This window comes from Danio rerio, chromosome 1 (genome assembly GCF_052040795.2).
Source record: "Danio rerio strain M-AB ecotype USA chromosome 1, GRCz13ab, whole genome shotgun sequence".
NCBI classification, from domain to species: Eukaryota; Metazoa; Chordata; class Actinopteri; order Cypriniformes; family Danionidae; genus Danio; species Danio rerio.
The window spans coordinates 49,236,094-49,260,000 of NC_141021.1; the positions used below are offsets into that span (position 1 = coordinate 49,236,094).

At 35.8% G+C, this 23,907-nt stretch overlaps 1 protein-coding gene across 40 annotated transcripts in view; it reads right to left on the reverse strand.

Annotated features, from left to right (window-relative positions):
- The window catches only part of agpat3 (1-acylglycerol-3-phosphate O-acyltransferase 3), a 78,408-nt gene that overhangs the window by 7,367 nt on the left and 47,134 nt on the right, over positions 1 to 23,907 (reverse strand).

A 23,907-nucleotide genomic window follows, 5' to 3' on the forward strand; every position in this document is an offset into this window, starting at 1 on the left:
CTATCTATCTATCTATCTATCTATCTATAAACTGTTTTTATCTATCTATCTATCTATCTATCTATCTATCTATCTATCTATCTATCTATCTATCTATCTATCTATCTATCTATCTATCTATCTATCTATCTATCTATCTATCTACTATCTATCTTTGTTTCATACTTTTTAAAACTGTTTAAATTAAACAAACTATTTCCAACAGACTTTCTCAAGCCAGCCTAAAGTTTGTCTCGACGAACTTTAATAATCTAGTTATTATTAGGCTGGCTTGTGTAGCAAGCCAGACTACTGTTATCCTATTAAACTTATTATTAGGCTGGCTTGTGTAGCAAGCCAGACTACTGTTATCCTATTAAACTTATTATTATTATTAGGCTGGCTTGTGTAGCAAGCCAGACTACTGTTATCCTATTAAACTTATTATTATTTTTATTAATATTATTATTCTTCTTCTGAGACTAAAAATTAAACTCTATCTCCACCTAGACCTTTCAAGCTATGACCATCAAACTCGGGTCAGACCTCCGAACTATTCTGACTCGAGTTGCTATATCCTTTCCGACTGATCCGACTTTCGGTTTTCCGAAAAACGTCCCGGGACCGTCGGAAAAATCCCATAGACGTAACATTGGATCAAACTTTGTGACCTCATAACTCCGCATCAGAATGTCACACAGACTTCTAACTGGGCTCATTTAACTCAGACTATCAAACTGCCAATGACTGATCACCTTTAAACTTTCTGGCCACGCCCTAGCAACCACTTTTGGACCCTAGAAACCGTCCCATAGACTTCCATTGCAAAAGACTCTCATTGACTTTACATGGGATCAAACTTTGTGAGCTCATAACTCTGCATCAGACTGTCCTACAGACTAATAATTGAGCTCATTTAACTCAGTCTAGCCAGCAGCCAATCACTGATGGCCTTTTAACTTTTTAGCCACACCCTAACAACCAGATACTGCACCCTAGCAACTGTCCCATAGACTGCCATTAAAGAGGTTCAGACTGATATTGTCATGCTGCAGTGTGATAGAGACATGGGGGTTGTTTTTAACTGTTCATACTGGCAAGAAGCTTTGATACATCATCAGTCTAAGCTGTCAATCAACTCCATAGCAACAAAACAGACTAACCTAGCAACGATATAACAGCAGCTATATCTCAGCATCAGAACATCGTAGAGAGGCGAGGGTTGGCTTGTTTGACTCATGCTCGCACACTATCTATCTATCTATCTATCTATCTATCTATCTATCTATCTATCTATCTATCTATCATGCTAGTCACATGCTAATTCATGCTAGAATCATGCTAGTTACATGCTAATTCATGCTAGAATCATGCTAGTCACATGCTAATTCATGCTAGAATCATGGCAGTCACATGCTAATTCATACTAGAATCATGTTAACAACATGCTAATTCATGCTAGTTACATGCTAACTCATTATGAATCATGCTAGTCACATGCTAATTCATGCTAGAATCATGCTAACAACATGCTAAGTAATGCTAGAATCATGCTAGTCACATGCTAATTTATGCTAGAATCATGCTAGTTACATGCTAATTCATGCTAGAATCATGCTAATAACATGCTAATTCATGCTAGAATCATGGTAGTAACATGCTAAATCATGCTAGAGTTATGCTAACAACATGCTAATTCATGCTAGAATCATGCTAATTAATGCTAAAATTATGCTAGTAACATGCTAATTCATGCTAGAATCGTGCTAGTAACATGCTAATTCATGCTAGAATCGTGCTAACAACATGCTAATTCATGCTAGAATCATGCTAAAAACATGCTAATTCATGCTAGAATCGTGCTAGTAACATGCTAATTCATGCTAGAATCATGCTAGTAACATGCTAATTCATGCTAGAATCATGCTAACAACATGCTAAGTCATGCTAGAATCATGCTAGTCACATGCTAATTTTTGCTAGAATCAAGCTAGTTACATGCTAATTCATGCTAGAATCATGCTAGTAACATGCTAATTCATGCTAGAATCATGCTAGTAACATGCTAAATCATGCTAGAATCATGCTAACAACATGCTAATTTATGCTAGAATCTTGCTAATTAATGCTAAAATTATGCTAGTAATATGCTAATTCATGCTAGAATCATGCTAACAACATGCTAATTCATGCTAGAATCATGCTAAAAACATGCTAATTCATGCTAGAATCGTGCTAGTAACATGCTAATTCATGCTAGAATCGTGCTAGTAACATGCTAAATCATGCCAGAATCGTGCTAGTAACATGCTAATTCATGCTAGAAACGTGCTAGTAACATGCTAATTCATGCTAAAATCGTGCTAACAACATGCTAATTCATGCTAAAATCATGCTAACAACATGCTAATTCATGCTAAAATCATGCTAACAACATTGTAATTCATGCTAAAATCATGCTAGTAACATGCTAATTCGTGCTAGAATTATGCTAGCAACATGCTAATTCATGCAAGAATCATGCTAACAACATGCTAATTCATGCTAAATCATGCTAACAACATGCTAATTCACGCTAGAATCATGCTAACATGCTAATTCACGTTAGAATCATGCTAATACCATGCTAATTTATCTATCTATCTATCTATCTATCTATCTATCTATCTATCTATCTATCTAGCTATCTATCTTTTCATACTTTTAAAAACTGTTTAAACTAAATAAACTATTACCGTCAGGCTTTCACAAGCCAGCCTCAAAGTTTGTTCTCAAACTTTAAGAATCTAGTTAGGCTGGCTTGTGTAGCAAGCCAGACTACTGTTATCCTATTAAACTTATTATTATTAATATTATTATTCTTCTTCTGAGACTAAAAATTAAACTCTATCTCGTCCTAGGCCATTCAAGCTATGACCATCAAACTCGGGTCAGACCTCCGAACTATTCTGACTCGAGTTGCTATATCTTTTCCGACTGATCCGACTTTCGGTTTTCCGAAAAACGTCCCGGGACCGTCGGAAAAATCCCATAGACGTAACATTGGATCAAACTTTGTGACCTCATAACTCCGCATCAGAATGTCACACAGACTTCTAACTGGGCTCATTTAACTCAGACTATCAAACTGCCAATGACTGATCACCTTTAAACTTTCTGGCCACGCCCTAGCAACCACTTTTGGACCCTAGAAACCGTCCCATAGACTTCCATTGCAAAAGACTCTCATTGACTTTACTTTGGATTAAACTTTGTGAGCTCATAACTTTGCATCTGACTGTCCTACAGACTAATGGCTGAGCTCATTTAACTCAGTCTAGCCAGCAGCCAATCGCCGATGGCCTTTTAACTTTCTAGCCACCCCCTAACAACCAGATACTGCACCCTAGCAACTGTCCCATAGACTGCAATTAAAGAGGTTCAGACTGATATTGTCATGCTGCAGTGTGATAGAGACATGGGGGTTGTGTTTAACTGTTCATACTGGCAAGAAGCTTTGATACATCATCAGTCTAAGCTGTCAATCAACTCCATAGCAACAAAACAGACTAACCTAGCAACGATATGGCACCAGCTATATCTCAGCATCAGAACATCGTAGAGAGGCGGGGGTTGGCTTGTTTGACTCATGCTCTTACACCATCTATCTATCTATCTATCTATCTATCTATCTATCTATCTATCTATCTATCTATCTATCTATCTATCTATCTATCTATCTATCTATCTATCTATCTACCTTTATCTATCTACCTTTACCTATCTATCTATCTATCTATCTATCTATCTGTCTGTCTGTCTGTCTATCTATCTATCTATCTATCTATCTATCTATCTATCTATCTATCTATCTATCTATCTATCTATCTATCTATCTATCTATCTATTTATCTACCTCTACCTATCTATCTATCTATCTATCTATCTATCTATCTATCTATCTATCTACCTCTATCTTTCTATCTATCTATCTATCTATCTATCTATCTATCTATCTATCTATCTATCTATCTATCTATCTATCTATCTATCTATCTATCTATCTATCCATCATGCTAACAACATGCTAATTCATGCTAGAATCATGCTAGTTACATGCTAATTCATGCTAGAATCATGCTAGTCACATGCTAATTCATGCTAGAATCATGCTAGTCACATGCTAATTCATGCTAGAATCATGCTAACAACATGCTAATTCATGCTAGAATCATGCTAATTTATGCTATAATCATGCTAGTAACATGCTAATCCATGCTAGAATCATGCTAACAACATGCTAATTCATGCTAGATTCATGCTAGTAACATGCTAATTCATGCTAGAATCATGCTAGTATCATGCTAATTCATGCTAGCATCGTGCTAACAACATGCTAATTCATGCTAGAATCATGCTAGTAACATGCTAATTCATGCTAGAATCATGCTAACAACATGCTAATTCATGCTAGAATCATGCTAGTAACATGCTAATTCATGTTAGAATCATGCTAACAACATGCTAATTCATGCTAGAATCATGCTAACAACATGCTAGTTCATGCTAGAATCATGCTAACAACATGCTAATTCATGCTAGAATCATGCTAGTGAAATGCTAATTCATGCTAGAATCATGCTAACAACATGCTAATTCTTGCTAGAATCATGCTAGTAACATGCTAATTCATGTTAGAATCATGCTAACAACATGCTAATTCATGCTAGAATCATGCTAGTAACATGCTAATTCATGCTAGAAGCATGCTAACAACATGCTAATTTATGCTAGAATCATGCTAGTAGCATGCTAATTCATGCTAGAATCTTGCTAGTAACATGCTAAATCATGCTAGAATCATGCTAACAACATGCTAATTCATGCTAGAATCATGCTAACAACATGCTAATTCATGCTAGAATTGTGCTAATTCATGCTAGAATCATGCTAGTAACATGCTAATTCATGCTAGAATCGTGCTAACAACATGCTAATTCATGTTAAAATCATGCTAACAACATGCTAATTATTGCTAAAATCATGCTAGTAACATGCTAATTCATGCTAAAATCATGCTAACAACATGCTAATTCATGCTAGAATCATGCTAGTAACATGCTAATTCATGCTAAAAGCATGCTAACAACATGCTAAATAATGCTAGAATCATGCTAGTAACATGCTAATTCATGCTAGAATCATGCTAGTAACATGCTAATTCATGCTAGAATCATGCTAACAACGTGCTAATTCATGCTAGAATTATGCTAACAACATGCTAATTCATGCTAAAATCATGCTAGTAACATGCTTATTCATGTTAAAATCATGCTAGGTACATGCTAATTCATGCTAGAATCATGCTAGTAACATGCTAATTCATGCTAGAATCATGCTAACAACATGCTAATTCATGCTAGAATCATGCGAACAACATGCTAATTCATGCTAGAATCATGCTAGTAACATGCTAATTTATGCTAAAATCATGCTAACAACATGCTAATTCATGCTAAAATCATGCTAGTAACATGCTAATTCATGCTAGAATCATGCGAACAACATGCTATTTCACGTTAAAATCATGCTAATAACATGCTAATCTATCTATCTATCTATCTATCTATCTATCTATCTATCTATCTATCTATCTATCTATCTATCTATCTATCTATCTATCTTTTCATAGTTTTAAAAACTGTTTAAACTAAATAAACTATTACCGTCAGGCTTTCACAAGCCAGCCTCAAAGTTTGTTCTCAAACTTTAAGAATCTAGTTATATTTTCTTCTTCTGAGACTAAAAATTAAACTCTATCTCGTCCTAGGCCTTTGAAGCTATGACCATCAAACTCGGGTCAGACCTCCGAACTATTCTGACTCGAGTTGCTATATCCTTTCCGACTGATCCGACTTTCGGTTTTCCGAAAAACGTCCCGGGACCGTCGGAAAAATCCCATAGACGTAACATTGGATCAAACTTTGTGACCTCATAACTCCGCATCAGAATGTCGCACAGACTTCTAACTGGGCTCATTTAACTCAGACTATCAAACTGCCAATGACTGATTACCTTTAAACTTTCTGGCCACGCCCTAGCAACCACTTTTGGACCCTAGAAACCGTCCCATAGACTTCCATTGCAAAAGACTCTCATTGACTTTACATTGGATCAAACTTTGTGAGCTCATAACTCTGCATCAAACTGTCCAACAGACTAATGGCTGAGCTCATTTAACTCAGTCTAGCCAGCAGCCAATCACTGATGGCCTTTTAACTTTCTAGCCACACCCTAACAACCAGATACTGCTCCCTAGCAACTGTCCCATAGACTGCCATTAAAGAGGTTCAGACTGATATTGTCATGCTGCAGTGTGATGGAGACATGGGGGTTGTTTTTAACTGTTCATACTGGCAAGAAGCTTTGATACATCATCAGTTTAAGCTGTCAATCAACTCCATAGCAACAAAACAGACTAACCTAGCAACGATATGGCACCAGCTATATCTCAGCATCAGAACATCGTAGAGAGGCGGGGGTTGGCTTGTTTGACTCAGGCTCGCACACCATCCATCTATCTATCTATCTATCTATCTATCTATCTATCTATCTATCTATCTATCTATCTATCTATCTATCTATCTATCTATCTATCTCCATCTATCTGTCTGTCTGTCTGTCTGTCTGTCTATCTATCTATCTATCTATCTATCTATCTATCTATCTATCTATCTATCCATCTATCCATCTATCCATCATGCTAACAATATGCTAATTCATGCAAGAAACTTGCTAGTTACATGCTAATTCATGCTAGAATCATGCTAGTCACATGCTAATTCATGCTAGAATCATGCTAGTCACATGCTAATTTATTCTAGAATCATGCTAACAACATGCTTATTCATGCTAGAGTCATGCTAGTCACATGCTAATTCATGCTAGAATCATGCTAACAACATGCTAATTTATGCTAGAATCATGCTAGTAACATGCTAATTCATGCTAGAATCATGCTAGTAAGATGCTAATTCATTCTAGAATCATGCTAGTAACATGCTAATTCATGCTAGAATCATGCTAGTAACATGCTAATTCATGCTAGAATCGTGCTAACAACATGCTAATTCATGCTAGAATCATGCTAACAACATGCTAATTCATGTTAGAATCGTGCTATTAACATGCTAATTCATGCTAGAATCGTGCTAGTAACATGCTAATTCATGCTAGAATCGTGCTAACAACATGCTAATTCATGCTAGAAACATGCTAGTAACATGCTAATTCATGCTAGAATCATGCTAGTAACATGCTAATTCATGCTAGAATCATGCTAACAACATGCTAATTCATGCAAAAATCGTGCTAACAACATGCTAATTCATGCTAGAATCGTGCTAACAACATGCTAATTCATGCTAGAATTGTGCTAGTAACATGCTAATTCATGCTAGAATCGTGCTAACAACATGCTAATTCATGCTAGAATCATGCTAGTAACATGCTAATTCATGCTAGAATCGTGCTAGTAACATGCTAATTCATGCTAGAATCGTGCTAACAACATGCTAATTCATGCTAGAATCGTGCTAGTAACATGTTATTTCATGCTAGAATCATGCTAGTAACATGCTAATTCATGCTAGAATCGTGCTAACAACATGCTAATTCATGCTAGAAACATGCTAATTCATGCTAGAATCATGCTAGCAACATGCTAATTCATGCTAGAATCATGCTAGTAACATGCTAAATCATGCTAGAATCGTGCTAACAACATGCTAAATCATGCTAACAACATGCTAATTTATGCTAGAATCATGCCAGTAACATGCTAATTCATGCTAGAATCATGCTAGTAACATAATAAATCATGCTAGAATCATGCTAGTAACATGCTATTTCATGCTAGAATCGTGCTAGTAACATGTTAATTCATGCTAGAATCATGCTAACAACATGCCAAATTATGCTAGAATCGTGCTAACAACATGCTAATTCATGCTAGAATCATGCTAACAACATGCTAATTCATGCTAGAATTGTGCTAATTCATGCTAAAATCATGCTAGTAACATGCTACTTCATGCTAGAATCATGCTAGTAACATGCTAATTCATGCTAGAATCGTGCTAACAACATGCTAATTCATGTTAAAATCATGCTAACAACATGCTAATTATTGCTAAAATCATGCTAGTAACATGCTAATTCATGCTAAAATCATGCTAACAACATGCTAATTCATGCTAAAATCATGCTAGTAACATGCTAATTCATGCTAGAATCATGCTAACAACATGCTATTTCACGTTAAAATCATGGTAATAACATGCTAATCTATCTATCTATCTATCTATCTATCTATCTATCTATCTATCTATCTATCTATCTATCTATCTTTTCACACTTTTTAAATCTGTTTAAACTAAATAAACTATTACCGTCAGGCTTTCACAAGCCAGCCTCAAAGTTTGTTCTCAAACTTTAAGAATCTAGTTATTAATATTATTATTCTTCTTCTGAGACTAAAAATTAAACTCTATCTCGTCCTAGGCCTTTCAAGCTATGACCATCAAACTCGGGTCAGACCTCCGAACTATTCTGACTCGAGTTGCTATATCCTTTCCGACTGATCCGACTTTCGGTTTTCCGAAAAACGTCCCGGGACCGTCGGAAAAATCCCATAGACATAACATTGGATCAAACTTTGTGACCTCATAACTCCGCATCAGAATGTCACACAGACTTCTAACTGGGCTCATTTAACTCAGACTATCAAACTGCCAATGACTGACCACCTTTAAACTTTCTGGCCACGCCCTAGCAACCACTTTTGGACCCTAGAAACCGTCCCATAGACTTCCATTGCAAAATACTCTCATTGACTTTACATGGGATCAAACTTTGTGAACCCATAACTCTGCATCAGACTGTCCTACAGACTAATGATTGAGCTCATTTAACTCAGTCTAGCCAGCAGCCAATCACTGATGGCCTTTTAACTTTCTAGCCACACCCTAACAACCAGATACTGCACCCTAGCAACTGTCCCATAGACTGCCATTAAAGAGGTTCAGACTGATATTGTCATGCTGCAGTGTGATAGAGACATGGGGGTTGTTTTTAACTGTTCATACTGGCAAGAAGCTTTGATACATCATCAGTCTAAGCTGTCAATCAACTCCATAGCAACAAAACAGACTAACCTAGCAACGATATAACAGCAGCTATATCTCAGCATCAGAACATCGTAGAGAGGCGGGGGTTGGCTTGTTTGAATCAGGCTCGCACACCATCTATCTATCTATCTATCTATCTATCTATCTATCTATCTATCTATCTATCTATCTATCTATCTTTCTATCTATCTATCTAACTATCTACCTACCTACCTCCTATCTATCTATCTATCTATCTATCTATCTATCTATCTATCTATCTATCTATCTATCTATCTATCTACCTACCTCTATCTATCTATAAATCATGCTAACAACATGCTAATTCATGCTGGAATCATGCTAGTCACATGCTAATTCATGCTAGAATCATGCTAGTTACATGCTAATTCATGCTAGAATCATGCTAGTCACATGCTAATTCATGCTAGAATCATGCCAGTCACATGCTAATTCATACTAGAATCATGCTAACAACATGCTAATTCATGCTAGAATCATGCTAGTCACATGCTAATTCATGCTAGAATCATGCTAACAACATGCTAATTCATGCTAGAATCATGCTAGTCACATGCTAATTCATGCTAGAATCATGCTAACAACATGCTAATTCATGCTAGAATCATGCTAGTAACATGCTAATTCATGTTAGAATCATGCTAACAACATGCTAATTCGTGCTAGAATCATGCTAGTAGCATGCTAATTCATGTTAGAATCATGCTAACAACATACTAAATCATGCTAGAATCATGCTAGTAACATGCTAAATCATGCTAGAATCATGCTAACAACATGCTAATTCGTGCTAGAATCATGCTAGTAGCATGCTAATTCATGTTAGAATCATGCTAACAACATACTAATTCATGCTAGAATCATGCTAGTAACATGCTAATTCATGCTAGAATCATGCTAGTAAAATGCTAATTCATGCTAGAATCATGCTAGTAACATACTAATTCATGCTAGAATCATGCTAACAACATGATTATTCATGCTAGAATCATGCTAGTAACATGCTAATTCATGCTAGAATCATGCTAACAACATGCTAATTCATGCTAGAATCGTGCTAATTCATGCTAGTAACATGCTAGTTCATGTTAAAATCATGCTAACAACATGCTAATTCATGCTAGAATCATGCTAATTCATGCTAGAAACGCGCTAGTAACATGCTAATTCATACTAGAATCATGCTAGTAACATGCTAATTCATGCTAGAATCGTGCTAACAACATGCTAATTCATGCTAGAATCATGCTAGTAACATGCTAATTCATGCTAGAATCGCGCTAGTAACATGCTTATTCATACTAGAATCATGCTAGTAACATGCTAATTCATGCTAGAATCATGCTAACTCATGCTAGAATCATGCTAACAACATGCTAACTCATGCTAGATTCATGCTAGTAACATGCTAACTTATGCTAGAATCATGCTAACAACGTGCTAATTCATGCTAGAATCATGCTAGTAACATGCTAATACATGCTAGAATCGTGCTAACAACATGCTAATTCATGCTAGTAACATGCTAATCTATGCTAAAATTGTGCTAGTAACATACTAATTCATGTTAAAATCATGCTAGTTACATGCTAATTCATGCTAGTAACATGCTAATTTATGCTAGAATCATGCTAACAACATGCTAATTCATGCTAGAATCATGCTAGTCACATGCTAATTCATACTAGAATCATGCTAACAACATGCTAATTCATGCTAGAATCATGCTAGTCACATGCTAGAATCATGCTAACAACATGCTAATTCATGCTAGAATCATGCTAGTAACATGGTAATTCATGCTAGAATCATGCTAGTATCATGCTAATTCATGCTAGCATCGTGCTTACAACATGCTAATTCATGCTAGAATCATGCTAGTAACATGCTAATTCATGCTAGAATCATGCTAACAACATGCTAATTCATGCTAGAATCATGCTAGTAACATGCTAATTCATGCTATAATCATGCTAACAACATGCTAATTCATGCTAGAATCATGCTAGTAACATGCTAATTCATGCTAGAATCATGCTAACAACATGCTAATGCATGCTAGAATCATGCTAACAACATGCTAATTCATGCTAGAATCATGCTAGTGAAATGCTAATTCATGCTAGAATCATGCTAACAACATGCTAATTCATGCTAAAATCATGCTAGTAACATGCTAATTCATGTTAGAATCATGCTAACAACATGCTAATTCATGCTAGAATCATGCTAGTAACATGCTAATTCATGCTAGAAGCATGCTAACAACATGCTAATTTATGCTAGAATCATGCTAGTAGCATGCTAATTCATGCTAGAATCTTGCTAGTAACATGCTAAATCATGCTAGAATCATGCTAACAACATGCTAATTCAAGCTAGAATCATGCTAACAACATGCTAATTCATGCTAGAATTGTGCTAATTCATGCTAAAATCATGCTAGTAACATGCTAATTCATGCTAGAATCATGCTAGTAACATGCTAATTCATGCTAGAATCGTGCTAACAACATGCTAATTCATGTTAAATCATGCTAACAACATGCTAATTATTGCTAAAATCATGCTAGAATTGTGCTAATTCACGCTAAAATCATGCTAGTAACATGCTAATTCATGCTAGAATCATGCTAATTCATGCTAGAATCGTGCTAACAACATGCTAATTCATGTTAAAATCATGCTAACAGCATGCTAATTATTGCTAAAATCATGCTAGTAACATGCTAATTCATGCTAAAATCATGCTAACAACATGCTAATTCATGCTAAAATCATGCTAGTAACATGCTAATTCATGCTAGAATCATGCTAACAACATGCTATTTCACGTTAAAATCATGGTAATAACATGCTAATCTATCTATCTATCTATCTATCTATCTATCTATCTATCTATCTATCTATCTATCTATCTATCTATCTATCTATCTATCTTTTCATACTTTTTAAAACTGTTTAAACTAAATAAACTATTACCGTCAGGCTTTCACAAGCCAGCCTCAAAGTTTGTTCTCAAACTTTAAGAATCTAGTTAATATTATTATTCTTCTTCTGAGACTAAAAATTAAACTCTATCTCGTCCTAGGCCTTTGAAGCTATGACCATCAAACTCGGGTCAGACCTCCGAACTATTCTGACTCGAGTTGCTATATCTTTTCCGACTGATCCGACTTTCGGTTTTCCGAAAAACGTCCCGGGACCGTCGGAAAAATCCCATAGACTTAACATTGGATCAAACTTTGTGACCTCATAACTCCGCATCAGAATGTCACACAGACTTCTAACTGGGCTCATTTAACTCAGACTATCAAACTGCCAATGACTGACCACCTTTAAACTTTCTGGCCACGCCCTAGCAACCACTTTTGGACCCTAGAAACCGTCCCATAGACTTCCATTGCAAAATACTCTCATTGACTTTACATGGGATCAAACTTTGTGAGCTCATAACTCTGCATCAGACTGTCCTACAGACTAATGGCTGAGCTCATTTAACTCAGTCTAGCCAGCAGCCAATAACCAATGGCCTTTTAACTTTCTAGCCACACCCTAACAACTAGATACTGCACCCTAGCAACTGTCCCATAGACTGCCATTAAAGAGGTTCAGACTGATATTGTCATGCTGCAGTATGATAGAGACATGGGGGTTGATTTCAACTGTTCATACTGGCAAGAAGCTTTGATACATCATCAGTCTAAGCTGTCAATCAACTCCATAGCAACAAAACAGACTAACCTAGCAACGATATGGCACCAGCTATATCTCAGCATCAGAACATCGTAGAGAGGCGGGGGTTGGCTTGTTTGACTCATGCTCTTACACCATCTATCTATCTATCTATCTATCTATCTATCTATCTATCTATCTATCTATCTATCTATCTATCTATCTATCTATCTATCTATCTACCTCTATCTATCTATCTATCTATCTATCTATCTATCTATCTATCTATCTATCTATCTATCTATCCATCTATCTATCTACCTCTATCTATCTATCTATCGATCTATCTACCTCTATCTATCTATCTATCTATCTATCTATCTATCTATCTATCTATCTATCTATCTATCTATCTATCTATCTATCTATTTATCTACCTCTATCTATCTATCTATCTATCTATCTATCTATCTATCAATCTACCTCTATCTATCTATCTATCGATCTATCTACCTCTATCTATCTATCTATCTATCTATCTATCTATCTATCTATCTATCTATCTATCTATCTATCTATCTATCTATCTATCTATCTACCTCTATCTATCTATCTATCGATCTATCTACCTATATCTATCTGTCTATCTATCTATCTATCTATCTATCTATCTATCTATCTATCTATCTATCTATCTATCTATCTATCTATCTATCTATCATGCTAAGAACATGCTAATTCATGCTAGAATCATGCTAGTTACATGCTAATTCATGGTAGAATCATGCTAGTAACATGCTAATTCATGCTAGAATCATGCTAACAACATGCTAATTCATGCTAGAATCATGCTAACAACATGCTAATTCATGCTAAAATCATGCTAGTAACATGCTAATTCATGCTAGAATCATGCTAACAACATGCTAATTCATGATAGAATCGTGTTAGTAACATGCTAATTCATGCTAGAATCATGCTAGTAACATGCTAATTCATGCTAGAATCGTGCTAACAACATGCTAATTTATGCTAGAATCATGCTAGTTACATGCTAATTCATGCTAGAATCATGCTAGTAACATGCTAATTCATGCTAGAATCATGTTAGTAACATGCTAAATCATGCTAGAATCATGCTAACAACATGCTAATTCATGCTAGAATCATGCTAATTAATGCTAAAATTATGCTAGTAACATGCTAATTCATGCTAGAATCATGCTAGTAACATGCTAATTCATGCTAGAATCGTGCTAACAACATGCTAATTCATGCTAGAATCATGCTAGTAACATGCTAATTCATGCTAGAATCGTGCTAGTAACATGGTAATTCATGCTAGAATCGTGCTAACAACATGCTAATTCATGCTAGAATCGTGCTAACAACATGCTAATTCATGCTAAAATCATGCTAGTAACATGCTAATTGATGTTAAAATCATGCTAGGTACATGCTAATTCATGCTAGAATCATGCTAGTAACATGCTAATTCAAGCTAGAATCGTGCTAACAACATGCTAATTCATGCTAGCATCATGCTAACAACATGCTTATTAATGCTAAAATCATGCTAGTAAAATGCTAATTCATACTAAAATCATGCTAACAACATGCTAATTCATGCTAAAATCATGCTAGTAACATGCTTATTCATGCTAGAATCATGCTAACAACATGCTATTTCACGTTAAAATCATGCTAATAACATGCTAATCAATCTATCTATCTATCTATCTATCTATCTATCTATCTATCTATCTATCTATCTATCTATCTATCTATCTATCTATCTATCTATCTATCTTTTCATACTTTTAAAAACTGTTTAAACTAAATAAACTATTACCGTCAGGCTTTCACAAGCCAGCCTCAAAGTTTGTTCTCAAACTTTAAGAATCTAGTTATTATTAGGCTGGCTTGTGTAGCAAGCCAGACTACTGTTATCCTATTAAACTTATTATTATTTTTCTATATTATTCTTCTTCTGAGACTAAAAATTAAACTCTATCTCCTCCTAAGCCATTCAAGCTATGACCATCAAACTTGGGTCAGACCTCCGAACTATTCTGACTCGAGTTGCTATATCCTTTCTGACTGATCCGACTTTCGGTTTCCCGAAAAACGTCCCGGGACCGTCGGAAAAATCCCATAGACGTAACATTGGATCAAACTTTGTGACCTCATAACTCCACATCAGAATGTCACACAGACTTCTAACTGGGCTCATTTAACTCAGACTATCAAACTGCCAATGACTGATCACCTTTAAACTTTCTGGCCACGCCCTAGCAACCACTTTTGGACCCTAGAAACCGTCCCATAGACTTCCATTGCAAAATACTCTCATTGACTTTACATGGGATCAAACTTTGTGAGCTCATAACTCTGCATCAAACTGTCCTACAGACTAATGGCTGAGCTCATTTAACTCAGTCTAGCCAGCAGCCAATTACTGATGGCCTTTTAACTTTCTAGCCACACCCTAACAACCAGATACTGCACCCTAGCAACTGTCCCATAGACTGCCATTAAAGAGGTTCAGACTGATATTGTCATGCTGCAGTGTGATAGAGACATGGGGGTTGTTTTTAACTGTTCATACTGGCAAGAAGCTTTGATACATCATCAGTCTAAGCTGTCAATCAACTCCATAGCAACAAAACAGACTAACCTAGCAACGATATGGCACCAGCTATATCTCAGCATCAGAACATCGTAGAGAGGCGGGGGTTGGCTTGTTTGACTCATGCTCTTACACCATCTATCTATCTATCTATCTATCTATCTATCTATCTATCTATCTATCTATCTATCTATCTATCTATCTATCTATCTATCTATCTATCTATCTACCTTTATCTATCTACCTCTACCTATCTATCTATCTATCTATCTATCTATCTATCTATCTATCTATCTATCTATCTATCTATCTATCTATCTATCTATCTATCTATCTATCTATCTACCTACCTACCTACCTACCTACCTACCTACCTACCTACCTACCTACCTATCTATCTATCTATCTATCTATCTATCTATCTATCTATCTATCTATCTATCTATCTATCTATCTATCTATCTATCTATCCATCCATCATGCTAACAACATGCTAATTCTTGCTAGAATCATGCTAGTCACATGCTAATTCATGCTAGAATCATGCTAACAACATGCTAATTCATGCTAGATTCATGCTAATTTATGCTAAAATCATGCTAGTAACATGCTAATCCATGCTAGAATCATGCTAACAACATGCTAATTCATGCTAGATTCATGCTAGTAACATGCTAATTCATGCTAGAATCATGCTAGTATCATAATAATTCATGCTAGCATCGTGCTAACAACATGCTAATTCATACTAGAATCATGCTAGTAACATGCTAATTCATGCTAGAATCATGCTAGTAACATGCTAATTCATGCTAGAATCATGCTAGTAGCATGCTAATTCATGCTAGAATCTTGCTAGTAACATGCTAAATCATGCTAGAATCATGCTAACAACATGCTAATTCATGCTAGAATCATGCTAGTAACATGCTAATTCATGTTAGAATCATGCTAACAACATGCTAATTCATGCTAGAATCATGCTAGTAACATGCTAAATCATGCTAGAAGCATGCTTACAACATGCTAATTTATGCTAGAATCATGCTAGTAGCATGCTAATTTATGCTAGAATCTTGCTAGTAACATGCTAAATCATGCTAGAATCATGCTAACAACATGCTAATTCATGCTAGAATCATGCTAACAACATGCTAATTCATGCTAGAATTGTGCTAATTCATGCTGAAATCATGCTAGTAACACGCTAATTCATGCTAGAATCATGCTAGTAACATGCTAATTCATGCTAGAAACATGCTAACAACATGCTAATTTATGCTAGAATCATGCTAACAACATGCTAATTCATGCTAATTCATGCTAACAACATGCTAATTCATGCTAGAATCATGCTAACAACATGCTAATTCATGCTAGAATCATGCTAGTAACATGCTAATTCATGTTAGAATCATGCTAACAACATGCTAATTCATGCTAGAATCATGCTAGTAACATGCTAATTCATGCTAGAAGCATGCCAACAACATGCTAATTTATGCTAGAATCATGCTAGTAGCATGCTAATTCATGCTAGAATCTTGCTAGTAACATGCTAAATCATGCTAGAATCATGCTAACAACATGCTAATTCATGCTAGAATCATGCTAGTAACATGCTAATTCATGTTAGAATCATGCTAACAACATGCTAATTCATGCTAGAATCATGCTAGTAACATGCTAATTCATGCTAGAAGCATGCTAACAACATGCTAATTTATGCTAGAATCATGCTAGTAGCATGCTAATTCATGCTAGAATCTTGCTAGTAACATGCTAAATCATGCTAGAATCATGCTAACAACATGCTAATTCATGCTAGAATCATGCTAACAACATGCTAATTCATGCTAGAATTGTGCTAATTCATGCTAAAATCATGCTAGCAACATGCTATTTCATGCTAGAATCATGCTAGTAACATGCTAATTCATGCTAGAATCGTGCTAACAACATGTTAATTCATGTTAAAATCATGCTAACAACATGCTAATTCATGCTAAAATCATGCTAGTAACATGCTAATTCATGCTAAAATCATGCTAACAACATGCTAATTCATGCTAAAATCATGCTAGTAACATGCTAATTCATGCTAGAATCATGCTAACAACATGCTATTTCACGTTAAAATCATGGTAATAACATGCTAATCTATCTATCTATCTATCTATCTATCTATCTATCTATCTATCTATCTATCTATCTATCTATCTATCTATCTTTTCATACTTTTTATAACTGTTTAAACTAAATAAACTATTACCGTCAGGCTTTCACAAGCCAGCCTCAAAGTTTGTTCTCAAACTTTAAGAATCTAGTTATTATTAGGCTGGCTTGTGTAGCAAGCCAGACTACTGTTATCCTATTAAACTTATTATTATTTTTCTATATTATTCTTCTTCTGAGACAAAAAATTAAACTCTATCTCCTCCTAGGCCATTCAAGCTATGACCATCAAACTTGGGTCAGACCTCAGAACTATTCTGACTCGAGTTGCTATATCTTTTCCGACTGATCCGACTTTCGGTTTCCCGAAAAACGTCCCGGGACCGTCGGAAAAATCCCATAGACGTAACATTGGATCAAACTTTGTGACCTCATAACTCCGCATCAGAATGTCACACAGACTTCTAACTGGGCTCATTTAACTCAGACTATCAAACTGCCAATGACTGATCACCTTTAAACTTTCTGGCCACTCCCTAGCAACCACTTTTGGACCCTAGAAACCGTCCCATAGACTTCCATTGCAAAAGACTCTCATTGACTTTACATGGGATCAAACTTTGTGAGCTCATAACTCTGCATCAGACTGTCCTACAGACTAATGGCTAGGCTCATTTAACTCAGTCTAGCCAGCAGCCAATCACCGATGGCCTTTTAACTTTCTAGCCACACCCTAACAACCAGATACTGCACCCTAGCAACTGTCCCATAGACTGCAATTAAAGAGGTTCAGACTGATATTGTCATGCTGCAGTGTGATAGAGACATGGGGGTTGTGTTTAACTGTTCATACTGGCAAGAAGCTTTGATACATCATCAGTCTAAGCTGTCAATCAACTCCATAGCAACAAAACAGACTAACCTAGCAACGATATGGCACCAGCTATATCTCAGCATCAGAACATCGTAGAGAGGCGGGGGTTGGCTTGTTTGACTCATGCTCTTACACCATCTATCTATCTATCTATCTATCTATCTATCTATCTATCTATCTATCTATCTATCTATCTATCTATCTATCTATCTACCTCTACCTATCTATCTATCTATCTATCTACCTCTACCTATCTATCTATCTATCTATCTATCTATCTATCTATCTGTCTGTCTGTCTGTCTGTCTGTCTGTCTCTATCTATCTATCTATCTATCTATCTATCTATCTATCTATCTATCTATCTATCTATCTATCTATCTATCTATCTATCCATCCATCATGCTAACAACATGCTAATTCATGCTAGAATCATGCTAGTTACATGCTAATTCATGCTAGAATCATGCTAGTCACATGCTAATTCATGCTAGAATCATGCTAGTCACATGCTAATTCATGCTAGAATCATGCTAACAACATGCTAATTCATGCTAGAATCATGCTAATTTATGCTAAAATCATGCTATTAACATGCTAATCCATGCTAGAATCATGCTAACAACATGCTAATTCATGCTAGATTCATGCTAGTAACATGCTAATTCATGCTAGAATCATGCTAACAACATGCTAATTCATGCTAGCATCGTGCTAACAACATGCTAATTCATGCTAGAATCATGCTAGTAACATGCTAATTCATGCTAGAATAATGCTAACAACATGCTAATTCATGCTAGAATCATGCTAGTAACATGCTAATTCATGCTATAATCATGCTAACAACATGCTAATTCATGCTAGAATCATGCTAGTAACATGCTAATTCATGCTAGAATCATGCTAACAACATGCTAATTCATGCTAGAATCATGCTAATTCATGCTAGAATCATGCTAACAACATGCTAATTCATGCTAGAATCATGCTAGTGAAATGCTAATTCATGCTAGAATCATGCTAACAACATGCTAATTCATGCTAGAATCAAGCTAGTAACAAGCTAATTCATGTTAGAATCATGCTAACAACATGCTAATTCATGCTAGAATCATGCTAGTAACATGCTAATTCATGCTAGAAGCATGCTAACAACATGCTAATTTATGCTAGAATCATGCTAGTAGCATGCTAATTCATGCTAGAATCTTGCTAGTAACATGCTAAATCATGCTAGAATCATGCTAACAACATGCTAATTCATGCTAGAATCATGCTAACAACATGCTAATTCATGCTAGAATTGTGCTAATTCATGCTAAAATCATGCTAGTAACATGCTAATTCATGCTAGAATCATGCTAGTAACATGCTTATTCATGCTAGAATCGTGCTAACAACATGCTAATTCATGTTAAAATCATGCTAACAACATGCTAATTATTGCTTAAATCATGCTAGTAACATGCTAATTCATGCTAAAATCATGCTAACAACATGCTAATTCATGCTAAAATCATGCTAGTAACATGCTAATTCATGCTAGAATCATGCTAACAACATGCTATTTCACGTTAAAATCATGGTAATAACATGCTAATCTATCTATCTATCTTTTCATACTTTTTAAAACTGTTTAAACTAAATAAACTATTACCGTCAGGCTTTCACAAGCCAGCCTCAAAGTTTGTTCTCAAACTTTAAGAATCTAGTTAATATTATTATTCTTCTTCTGAGACTAAAAATTAAACTCTATCTCGTCCTAGGCCTTTCAAGCTATGACCATCAAACTCGGGTCAGACCTCCGAACTATTCTGACTCGAGTTGCTATATCTTTTCCGACTGATCCGACTTTCGGTTTTCCGAAAAACGTCCCGGGACCGTCGGAAAAATCCCATAGACTTAACATTGGATCAAACTTTGTGACCTCATAACTCCGCATCAGAATGTCGCAGAGACTTCTAACTGGGCTCATTTAACTCAGACTATCAAACTGCCAATGACTGACCACCTTTAAACTTTCTGGCCACGCCCTAGCAACCACTTTTGGACCCTAGAAACTGTCCCATAGACTTCCATTGCAAAATACTCTCATTGACTTTACATGGGATCAAACTTTGTGAGCTCATAACTCTGCATCAGACTGTCCTACAGACTAATGGCTGAGCTCATTTAACTCAGTCTAGCCAGCAGCCAATCACCGATGGCCTTTTAACTTTCTAGCCACACCCTAACAACTAGATACTGCACCCTAGCAACTGTCCCATAGACTGCAATTAAAGAGGTTCAGACTGATATTGTCATGCTGCAGTGTGATAGAGACATGGGGGTTGTTTTTAACTGTTCATACTGGCAAGAAGCTTTGATACATCATCAGTCTAAGCTGTCAATCAACTCCATAGCAACAAAACAGACTAACCTAGCAACGATATGGCACCAGCTATATCTCAGCATCAGAACATCGTAGAGAGGCGGGGGTTGGCTTGTTTGACTCATGCTCTTACACCATCTATCTATCTATCTATCTATCTATCTATCTATCTATCTATCTATCTATCTATCTATCTATCTATCTATCTATCTATCTACCTCTATCTATCTATCTATCGATCTATCTACCTATATCTATCTATCTATCTATCTATCTATCTATCTATCTATCTATCTATCTATCTATCTATCTATCTATCTATCTATCTATCTATCTATCTATCTATCTATCTATCTATCTATCTATCCATCTATCTATCTACCTCTATCTATCTATCTATCGATCTATCTACCTATATCTATCTATCTATCTATCTATCTATCTATCTATCTATCTATCTATCTATCTATCTATCTACCTCTATCTATCTATCTATCTATCTATCTATCTATCTATCTATCTATCATGCTAAGAACATGCTAATTCATGCTAGAATCATGCTAGTTACATGCTAATTCATGGTAGAATCATGCTAGTAACATGCTAATTCATGCTAGAATCATGCTAACAACATGCTAATTCATGCTAGAATCATGCTAACAACATGCTAATTCATGCTAGAATCATGCTAGTAACATGTTAATTCATGCTAGAATCATGCTAACAACATGCTAATTCATGCTAAAATCATGCTAGTAACATGCTAATTCATGCTAGAATCATGCTAACAACATGCTAATTCATGATAGAATCGTGTTAGTAACATGCTAATTCATGCTAGAATCATGCTAGTAACATGCTAATTCATGCTAGAATCGTGCTAACAACATGCTAATTTATGCTAGAATCATGCTAGTTACATGCTAATTCATGCTAGAATCATGCTAGTAACATGCTAATTCATGCTAGAATCATGCTAGTAACATGCTAAATCATGCTAGAATCATGCTAACAACATGCTAATTCATGCTAGAATCATGCTAATTAATGCTAAAATTATGCTAGTAACATGCTAATTCATGCTAGAATCATGCTAGTAACATGCTAATTCATGCTAGAATCGTGCTAACAACATGCTAATTCATGCTAGAATCGTGCTAGTAACATGCTAATTCATGCTAGAATCATGCTAGTAACATACTAATTCATGCTATAATCGTGCTAACAACATGCTAATCCATGCTAGAATCATGCTAGTAACATGCTAATTCATGCTAGAATCGTGCTAGTAACATGGTAATTCATGCTAGAATCGTGCTAACAACATGCTAATTCATGCTAGAATCGTGCTAACAACATGCTAATTCATGCTAGAAACGTGCTAGTAACATGCTAATTCATGCTAGAATCATGCTAGTAACATGCCAATTCATGCTAGAATCATGCTAACAACATGCTAATTCATGCTAAAATCATGCTAACAATATTCTAATTTATGCTAAAATCATGATAGTAACATGCTAATTCATGCTATAATTGTGCTAGCAACATGCTAATTTATGCTAGAATCATGCTAACAACATGCTAATTCATGCTAAAATCATGCTAACAACTTGGTAATTCACGCTAGAATCATGCTAACAACATGCTAATTCACGTTAGAATCATGCTAATACCATGCTAATCTATCTATCTATCTATCTATCTATCTATCTATCTATCTATCTATCTATCTATCATCTATATCTATCTATCTATCAATCTTTTCATACTTTTTAAAACTGTTTAAACTAAATTAACTATTACCGTCAGGCTTTCACAAGCCAGCCTCAAAGTTTGTTCTCAAACTTTAAGAATCTAGTTAATATTATTATTCTTCTTCTGAGACTAAAAATTAAACTCTATCTCGTCCTAGGCCATTCAAGCTATGACCATCAAACTCGGGTCAGACCTCCGAACTATTCTGACTCGAGTTGCTATATCTTTTCCGACTGATCCGACTTTCGGTTTTCCGAAAAACGTCCCGGGACCGTCGGAAAAATCCCATAGACTTAACATTGGATCAAACTTTGTGACCTCATAACTCCGCATCAGAATGTCGCACAGACTTCTAACTGGGCTCATTTAACTCAGACTATCAAACTGCCAATGACTGACCACCTTTAAACTTTCTGGCCACGCCCTAGCAACCACTTTTGGACCCTAGAAACCGTCCCATAGACTTCCATTGCAAAATACTCTCATTGACTTTACATGGGATCAAACTTTGTGAGCTCATAACTCTGCATCAGACTGTCCTACAGACTAATGGCTGAGCTCATTTAACTCAGTCTAGCCAGCAGCCAATCACCGATGGCCTTTTAACTTTCTAGCCACACCCTAACAACTAGATACTGCACCCTAGCAACTGTCCCATAGACTGCAATTAAAGAGGTTCAGACTGATATTGTCATGCTGCAGTGTGATAGAGACATGGGGGTTGTTTTTAACTGTTCATACTGGCAAGAAGCTTTGATACATCATCAGTCTAAGCTGTCAATCAACTCCATAGCAACAAAACAGACTAACCTAGCAACGATATGGCACCAGCTATATCTCAGCATCAGAACATCGTAGAGAGGCGGGGGTTGGCTTGTTTGACTCATGCTCTTACACCATCTATCTATCTATCTATCTATCTATCTATCTATCTATCTATCTATCTATCTATCTATCTATCTATCTATCTATCTATCTATCTATCCATCTATCTATCTACCTCTATCTATCTATCTATCGATCTATCTACCTCTATCTATCTATCTATCTATCTATCTATCTATCTATCTATCTATCTATCTATCTATCTACCTCTATCTATCTATCTATCTATCTATCTATCTATCTATCTATCTATCTATCTATCATGCTAAGAACATGCTAATTCATGCTAGAATCATGCTAGTTACATGCTAATTCATGGTAGAATCATGCTAGTAACATGCTAATTCATGCTAGAATCATGCTAACAACAT